Here is a 9,135-nt window from a genome sequence, read left to right on the forward strand (position 1 = left end):
AGATGGCCTCGAGATCTTCTCCTTTAGAAATGTTTTTGGAGTTCTATCAATATCAATGGGTAGATTCTCCACATGTTTGTATCATGTCATAATATAACTTACAGGAAATTTACTTGATGTGTATATATGTATACAGTTGTAAATAACAATAAATAAATTATTAAACACAAAAAAAAAAAATGCTATCTCAGACTTTCTGATTATTTCTCAATAAAAAAGTTTGAGTGAGTTCGAAAAGTTCTAATCAGCGATTGTGAATATGCGGTTTGTACATGATATGTTAATATTAATCAATTATAATGGCGTGTAAGATGGCTAAGGATATTTATTCATGATAATTCCGAGTAAGGATTTTACTATACAATTTTAATTTAAAAAATACCATATTTTCACACATTTTTTTTCTCTTACCCTCTATATTCATTCCAACAAATACAAATATATATATACTATAGACATACATATATTCTGACAAATACATTTTACATTTTCACACAATAATTTAAAGCTTACTTACTGCATATCATCCACGGGTATGAAGTTACTATATATATAGTTTAATAATTTTGTAAATATATTATATTAGGATCGTAAAAAAGAAAAAAATTGTGAAAAAGCTACCTAGAAAAAAACTGACTTGATAGAAAAATACTTCAGTTTCATGGTTTTCCATTTAAAAGCATACTCAGTGAGTTTTTTTATTTTAGTATGTATGAGATCATTCATCACTATTACCTATTGCCTACAGCTGTGTGACAGATTGTAATATCTATCAATAAATAAATCTATCATTTGTCATAAAAAAAAAAAAAGCATACTATTTATGAATTTATTCCTGTTCCCTTCAGTAATAGGGTCATGGGAAACATACAGTGAACAATATGTAAAACGTAATTAAATTCAATGATAATACTTACTGCAGTATTAACCTGTAATTAATGTGTCTGAAGGCCATAATCTCTTTTTTTTTAATTTTTAAAAATACTATATTTTAACATAATAATTTATCAAACTTATTTGCAAATACTACAAAAACTTATTTACTGCATCAGCTTCCACGGGTATAAAGGTGCCATTACAATGAATTAAGACTCATACCTAAACAAATACAAAAGTTCTTTTGGACCTGTGATTCCCAAAGTGTTCGAAAATATAAGTATCTGGTTTTGATTTTTCTTTGTTAAAGGGGTAATCTCTTTTTTTCGTATTTTGATACATAGTACTTTCTAGTAATTACAATCAATTTTTTTTTCTATTTTTAAACATCAATAATCCCGAATCCTATTAGGTTTTTCATAGCTTCAAACGGGGTGCTACTAGCTGAATTTGAAACGTATTTTTTGATAGTAGAATATACCTTTTTCTCTCTTTTTGATGATGTCCTCAGGAAAATAGTCTGTAGTTGATTTTCAAATAACTGACTGTGACCCCCTCTCCCGTAAATGGATTACACTATTTACATGAATGCATCATGTTTAAAGAACTTAGCTTAAATTAATGCTAACATTATTTCCAAGTTGTTTCCTACACCTCTCTCCAATTTGGGCCTAGGTTACTGATGAGGCCCTCCCCCAAACGGCACTCCCTTGCAGACGGGGCCAAATGCCAGAGCCGCGGGAAAGTGTGAAAGGAGGGCGGGACCTTGGCCGCCACGAACTGGAGCACTGGACACCGCGTGAGGTACCGTTCTCCCACTGCCTTCTGCCATTCCCATCTTTGGGTCTTTTAGTTTATTTTCTTAAGTAATCCAATGAGACATACGCTAGTCTTGAACAGTATGATGAAATTATGATTATCTGTTTTTAAAAATCATAATATTATCAATATCATTCATTATATTATTTGAAATCAAATTTCATATCAATAAGAATATTTCAAAATCTTGAACCTACGAGTATGCTTATTAATATTATATTGCAGTTAACGATATCTACGAAAACAATATGTGTATCTCAAGAAATTGACGCATGAACTATGCTCCGTCGTTTTAGGGAGTGTTACAGCTATGGCATTTAGGTGGAATCTGTTCCAATCAGTACCTATGGGTCACCCTTTTGAGGCCGATTATAAAGAGAATTACAGTATGTTCTCCGCGGTTTCTTAGCATCTGCGTCAAACATTAAATATTATCATAAACCTTCTCCATTTTGTATGTTTTCGGAACCTTGAACTAGAAGTAGTATCGGACTTCTTTAATTCTGCTACACTGAAATCATCCAACATAATAATGATATTTCATACCGGAATTATGATATTTGCTTTATGATAACTTTTCTTTGGCGTCTGCATCAGCCAGTTCATTTCCTGTCATTTCTGAAAAACTGGGAACGTAAAAACGTTTTTGTTGTCGATACTTAGGACTCCATCTTGACAAGAGACTTACTTGGAATTTACACATAAGATTGCTACAACACTTACTTGACAAACGCTCTATCTTCCCATTCACTACAAAAAAATAGTATACACTGCGATAATCAGACCAATTTGGACATATGGAGTAGAAGTCTAGGGTTCTACCAAACCATCAAATTCCTCCCGCATACAATCCTAACAATCCAAAATCCTACGTAAATCCTTGATGTTCCTTATTACGTTACAAATAAACTCATTCACAAAGATCTTAACATCCCATTTGTTGCAGATTTGGACAGATATGCGTCTTTTTATTCCAAACTCTTTAACCATCCTAACCATTAATTCTTAATCTTTCATCCTTAATGATCCCTGATAATCCTCCGAGGTGTCTGAAAATAAGATGGCCACGGGATCTTCTAATTTAAATTAATACTTGGAGTACCACCAATGGGTGGTTCCTTCCCAAGATTTTCAAGTGTATATGAAACATACAACATATTTACTTATTGTATTTATTATTTGTACAGTTGTAAATCACATTAAATAAATGAAAAAAAATTATTACATTATGGAAAGTACTATAGAATTGTTAGACAAAATAGAAATTAGGCAGGGAATCTAAGTTGGATATTGGAGGTCAGTTGTAGAGGTTAATAGGTAATTTATCGCGGCAAGATTAATGTCATTAAACAATTCAAACTGAAGGCTTTTTTAACTTTAACTTTTTTTAAAAAGAAGATGGGGAAATATTTATTTACTTGAATTATTAATATTTATTTAATCACTTATTGTTCCCTATCATTGTATTACCGCCATCCATGCTTAAAAATTACTATTGCTTGATCCTTTAAAATGTTCCTATCAATTGCTTCCTTTCTCTTCAGTCATGAGTACGCTAAACTTTTCCTTACATTCCTTCGCGGATATCCTATAGTCATATCTTCGTTGACATTCGAGCCTACCTAGTTTTCTCCTTGGTGATCCATAATCTAACGTATAGTTTATTAACTAAGTCATGTTTTTGTTTTTTCAACTATGAAAAAGTTGTAAAAATTATTTCATAGCTTGTTCAAAATACCAATTTTGGCTTATTTGAGGGATTAAGTTGAACCAATTTGGGTGACAGTCCCAGATTTCAATGGTCCGTGCTATAAAATTCAGGTCGGAGGAGGGCGAGGTCACCTCTTAAAATTCTGTTCTCTAAAACTCGATTCTTGGTATTCTTGATATTGTTTTTTGTCCTGTTTGCAGCAGTAACAGCTTTGCTGTTTAAATCTTACCTCGTTATTTTGTTAATTGAGACTTTAAGGGCTTAATTTTTTTTGTGTATTTTACAGAATATTTTAAATTACTTTTTAGAAAAAAACATAATTCTGAAATCATAAACTTTGGATTTTTTTTCAAAAATCATACATACGGTTGAAACGTTTTTGTTTTAAATAAAAATAAACTTTAGATAAATTATTTTGTTTTTTTTTCTTATTAATAATACTATTAATACAACTCTACGGAGAATTGGAATAAATTAAAACAACCTCTTAGAGCTCAGAAACTATCCAAGGAGGAGTATTCGATTTTCTGAAAACATAAACAAAAATGGAGAAGGGATGTGATCAATGAATAATGAACACTTATTATTGTAACTTATTTTATTTTATTTGAGCCGATATTTTGGCCTAAATATGAAGCATTCATTAGGGTTGATAATGTGTGGATATTTCGCTATGTGTGGATATCTGGTGACTCGTCATGGCAGCCTCGTATTTAGGCCAAAACGTGGACAAAAATAAAATAAAATAAGGTTCACTCATTTCTCTTCATTACTCCACTCACCGCATTCCCGTCCATTTTCTCCTCATTTTGAATCTACGGTCAGCAATAAACAGATTAATTAACAATTAAAATATTTTTTGGATATTTCTATAAAAAATACATCTTGAAAAATATTTTTGTATTTCTTATCAAGTTACATTTTTAGTTTCATATTTGATATTGCTTGACAATATTTTAGGAATCTATTTATGATATAGATTAAAACCGCCGATCCACTAGTAATTGTTTCAATACAATAATCACCGAAATTATGATTTCTTTTCTTTTGGGTTTCCTAAAGAATTTCAATTTTAGATTTATCCCCTTTTGAATCTAAGGCCTGAATGTATTTCTTTTATTTTATTCAAATACTTTGATACTAATTAGGTACTTAAATGGAATGTCTTCATTCTTTTATTGAGTTGTTTTTCTTATTTTATTATATTTATTTTGTGAATGAATTAAAAATTCATTAGTTGAACTTTAAAGATGATGGTTTTTGTGCACTAAACTTATTAAATATTTTATCAACTTCTCAAAATTTGCAAATGGTTTAGACCTTTAGTTGTAATTCGGATATTTTACCAAATTCTTATTCGATTTTAGTTACATATTTGCAGATTTCGAGGAATTCCATTGCAAAATGCGAAACATGTGTTCAAATACAATTTTAATACTAATTGTCATAAACTGTAGAATATAATGTATGATATCTTGTGACGATTTAAGTATTTTTGCTATTTATCAAAATAGAGTAACTAAATGCCAAAATAAATCCTACTCTTTTAATAAGTACCAATCTATTACAAATAAGCTATTAATAATGATAATAGTTAAATAAAAGTTAAAAGTTAATTAATTTTTTTTAAGAGTATCTCTTTGTTCTTTAATCTACGGTGCAAGTTATAAGAACTAGGATAGACTCGTTTGGAAGTTCAATTACAGAAACTAGGCCAGTTTGCTTTCTCTTCTCTCTGTGTTGGATATTTATAATTATGTTTTGAAATTACTTCTTGGATAATTAAATTCATAAATATCTAAAAAAATTTCACTGTAATATAAATTGATAAAGAATGGTGGAGAAATATTTTAATTAATTAAAATTTACCGGGGATTTGAATTAACCCGTGTAATTAATTAAAGTTTATTTAATCACAATTAATTCCAGATACATTATAATGAACAATATTTTACACCTTGAGAGTTGTAACTTCAACATTCTGCGCATTCTTTGATTTTAATATAAAAGTTTTTGAAATCTTAATATTATTATTTATTTATTTGGCTGATTTCTCTATTGATGGAGCCAGCCTGTTGTTTTCTAAGTCAGGATAACTAAATAACGACTTAGTAATGCCAAATTTAAAATTATTAAATTAATTAAGTATGACAATAACGAGACATTAATAATTTTTTTTTCTATTTATTTATTGATATATGCAACTGTATAACATTAAAATAGTTCTATTACAATTGCATGATACCGATTTGTGGAGAAATAATCCCTTGGTAGCACTCCAATAGCATTTTTACATTAGAAGGTCTCGAGGGCATTATCTTTTCAGGCACCACGCAGGATTGTCAGGATTAGAAGAGGGTGCAGGTTAGAAACTAGCTTGATCGGCTACATATGGAACATTAAGGACTTTATAGATGATTTTGTTTGTGACAATGTAAGGAGCATTGAGGATTTTAAGAGGTATTCAATGATTTAAGGATTGGATAAGGGGAGAAGTTTGATGTTTTTTAATAATTTAAATTAAAATGTATTTGTAACAAATATTTTAATATCGCTTTCAAATCTGCACTTTGTTTTATTTTCTAAACAAAACACTCCGTTCAATATTCAATACATATTTGCATAACTGACATATTTATATTATAACAATGATGCATAGTTTTGACAGTATTAAAATTTGCCCATGCTAATACAATTAAACAAATTTCTCGTATTCGATATAAAAATAATTCATAAGAAAGAGGTTACAAAAGGAAGAAATATATAAATGAAAAAAATATAATGGTGAATGAATAAAATGAAAATCATAAAGTGAGGAGGGATGCCTAATCTCCGGGGCATTGGGTCACGGTGAGGGGTGGGCCTGAAAAGAGTTTACAAAAACATCTTTTAATATTACTCATACTCTGTCTGTATAGCCTTATATATAAATATTATGTTGTTTATAATTAATAATATAATGTTTTTATAATGACGTTATGTGTTAATATTATTGATAAATGTATTATTTAATGGAAGGGAGACAGCTGCATTATTTGCCGTGGGCCCGGACGCAGATGACGGTTTTGTTTTAGTGCCTCAATTCTCTTTGTCAAAGCCTCTATAATCTCCTAGGAAAATTTTAATGATTAATATTTGTTACTAAACTATGTGTTAAAAAAATCAAATTAATATTAAAAATAATTCATTCTCATCTAAAAAATATATTTATATTTATTTATTAATTATAAATGAATAATTAAATATAATGTTCCAAATGCTGATATGTTTGATAACAATAAGGCACGTCAAAGTGCGCAGTTCAATCCATCGAGCTGAGGAACAAACTGTTGGCACAAATAGAATGTCCTCGTTTCATTTCTAGTTAGCCAATTGTGAATAATTTTCTAATTCTGTTTTATGTTGCCAACTTTCTTCTTAGCATTAAGCATGTATATTTAGATTGCAACTATTTTATCTTGGATTCATTCCTGCATACCTTAATATCTTTGTAAATTTTTGTTTCTTGTAACATTTCAACTGCAAACTTGGTATCAAAAATCATAGGTTCTCTCTGAATTCATTGATGCAAGTAGGTCCTTTTGCTTAGTTTATATTTATAGTTTTGATAGTGTAATTTGATTGGATGGATTAGGTATGTGTGTTAGATTTAACGTACTTTTAAACTCCATTGATGTTATAACTTATTAACAATTTTCTTATGTTTGTGATATATCCAGCTATGATTTAAATGCATATTTCAATTCAACTCTATATATCCATTACCCCCATTTCCTGTTGTAACAATATGGTTCTTCATGTGATATTTATAAATGGTTGTAGTTTTTTCCTCCACTTCCTGTGTCTTTTAGCTGCTATATTTATCATTATTACCACTGTCCTTTCATGTTAAAACAAGTCATGATGACATCATAATATCCTTCTTCGAATTCGTACAGCCTAGTACAGAGATATGACCTTATCAGAAACCCTATACAATAGTTCGGTGTAATCTGCTTTCCTGTTCTCTTATGTTATGACTTCATAGAAGATTTGCAATGCTGATTGGATTTTTCACGGATGTTTCTTGCTATCTCCTCATTCCAAGCAACTTAAAATAGTAAATTCCAGTTTACTTGAATATCACAGATTCGTGAACAAAGCACTGAATGACATATATGTGTTTAATTATTTTTACCAGTAACATCTAAAAAAATATATCTTTTTTTGTAAAATAATTTGAAAAATATACAACATGAGTTTGTGCACAAGGACTTCCCCACGTTCTTTATTTGCTGCGGAAGTGAGCATTTAACGAAAAATATATGAATGTTAAACAGCATCATCGTAATAATTGGAAATGCACACACTGCACTTTTTCTTTTATTGGCCTTGTGAATTAATGGGATGTTCCAATTAACTATAATCGGTTTGAACAAACAAAACCATTTCACATAGTTCACAATTACGAACGACTGACGTGTAATGTTTTTTGTGGCAGTATCTTTTATTATATTTTGTGTGCTATTTTCAATTGCAACAATTGCTCTATTGTTTAATTTAAAGTTTTTTCTATTGTAAAATTATCAGAATATTTTTTTTTCTATTTCAAATAATCATGGATGTACAGTAAATTCTTAGTGATCCATTTTTCTAAAAACTATAATGGGTTATTTGCTGATTGTATATTCAGTATTTTTTATACTGTTAAAATATAAACTACAAAGACACTAGATGTTTGTGGATAATTTATCACACTTGTCAATGGTATTCTTTTAACGGAGTATGGCAAATTTTCATACTTTTAAATAAAAAAGAAATTTTTTTTGTAAAAATAAATTAGTTTCTATATAATATATGTATTTTTGTTATATCTTAAAATAACTTCTATTATATTTAAGGTATATATTATTTACACCCTTGGCTATAGTATGAGAAGATGGTCGGGGGGTGTGTTCAGTGAAGAACACAAATAAATAAAAACCTATTTATAAGTGCTAACGTTTCGGTTAGAATTTCTAACCTTCATCAGGGCTAAGGACAAAAAACTAAGCATAATGTTAGCTATTTTCTTATTTTCTAATCATTCTATTTACCCTTTTATTCATTGGATGATATCTTGTCTTTTTGCCCTGATAAAGGCCGAGAATTCCGGCTGAAACGTTGGTAGTAATAAATAAGTTTTGTGTTCTTCGCTAACCGCTCTCCCGACCATCTTCTCGTCATATATGATCCTAGGTCAGCAATCTTCTCCTTATCATGGTTACAGTACTACTTCGACACTGAAATATAATATACACACAAACGCCCGCCTGCATACATTAAGTGTATTCGCATTTTTAACAATATACATCTATCTACTAGGACAAGTATAATAAATTAGACAAAGGGTGAATATTCTGATGTTGAATTAAGTAAATTTCACCAGAGCTGTGTGGGAAAACAGTAACTGTTGCACCACTTCCTGCATTTTATTAACATTTTAATTAAAATTTCACTACTTTAGCTCTTCGCATCTAGTTTAGCATATGGGAAGTGGTTGTCTATTGAGTGTATTCGTAATTTATTGTAAGAATGTTTGTATTTGATAACGATCGACATATGTGTAGGTTTATGTGTTATATATGATGGTTGGTGATATCTTGATGTTCTCTTGTAAAACTCAACTTTTTTAGTAGTTTATGTGAAGTTTAATTAATAGTAAAGGTAACCATATATTTAAGATTATTTTATTTTATTTTATTTTATTT

General features: G+C 29.6%; 1 protein-coding gene across 5 annotated transcripts in view; it reads left to right on the forward strand.

Annotated features, from left to right (window-relative positions):
• The window catches only part of LOC106685994 (beta-1,4-glucuronyltransferase 1), a 397,426-nt gene that overhangs the window by 266,861 nt on the left and 121,430 nt on the right, over positions 1–9,135 (forward strand). The window lies entirely within an intron of this gene.

This window comes from Halyomorpha halys, unplaced genomic scaffold (assembly GCF_000696795.3).
Source record: "Halyomorpha halys isolate HHAL.00 unplaced genomic scaffold, Hhal_1.1 Scaffold764.1, whole genome shotgun sequence".
Lineage (NCBI taxonomy): Eukaryota > Metazoa > Arthropoda > Insecta > Hemiptera > Pentatomidae > Halyomorpha > Halyomorpha halys.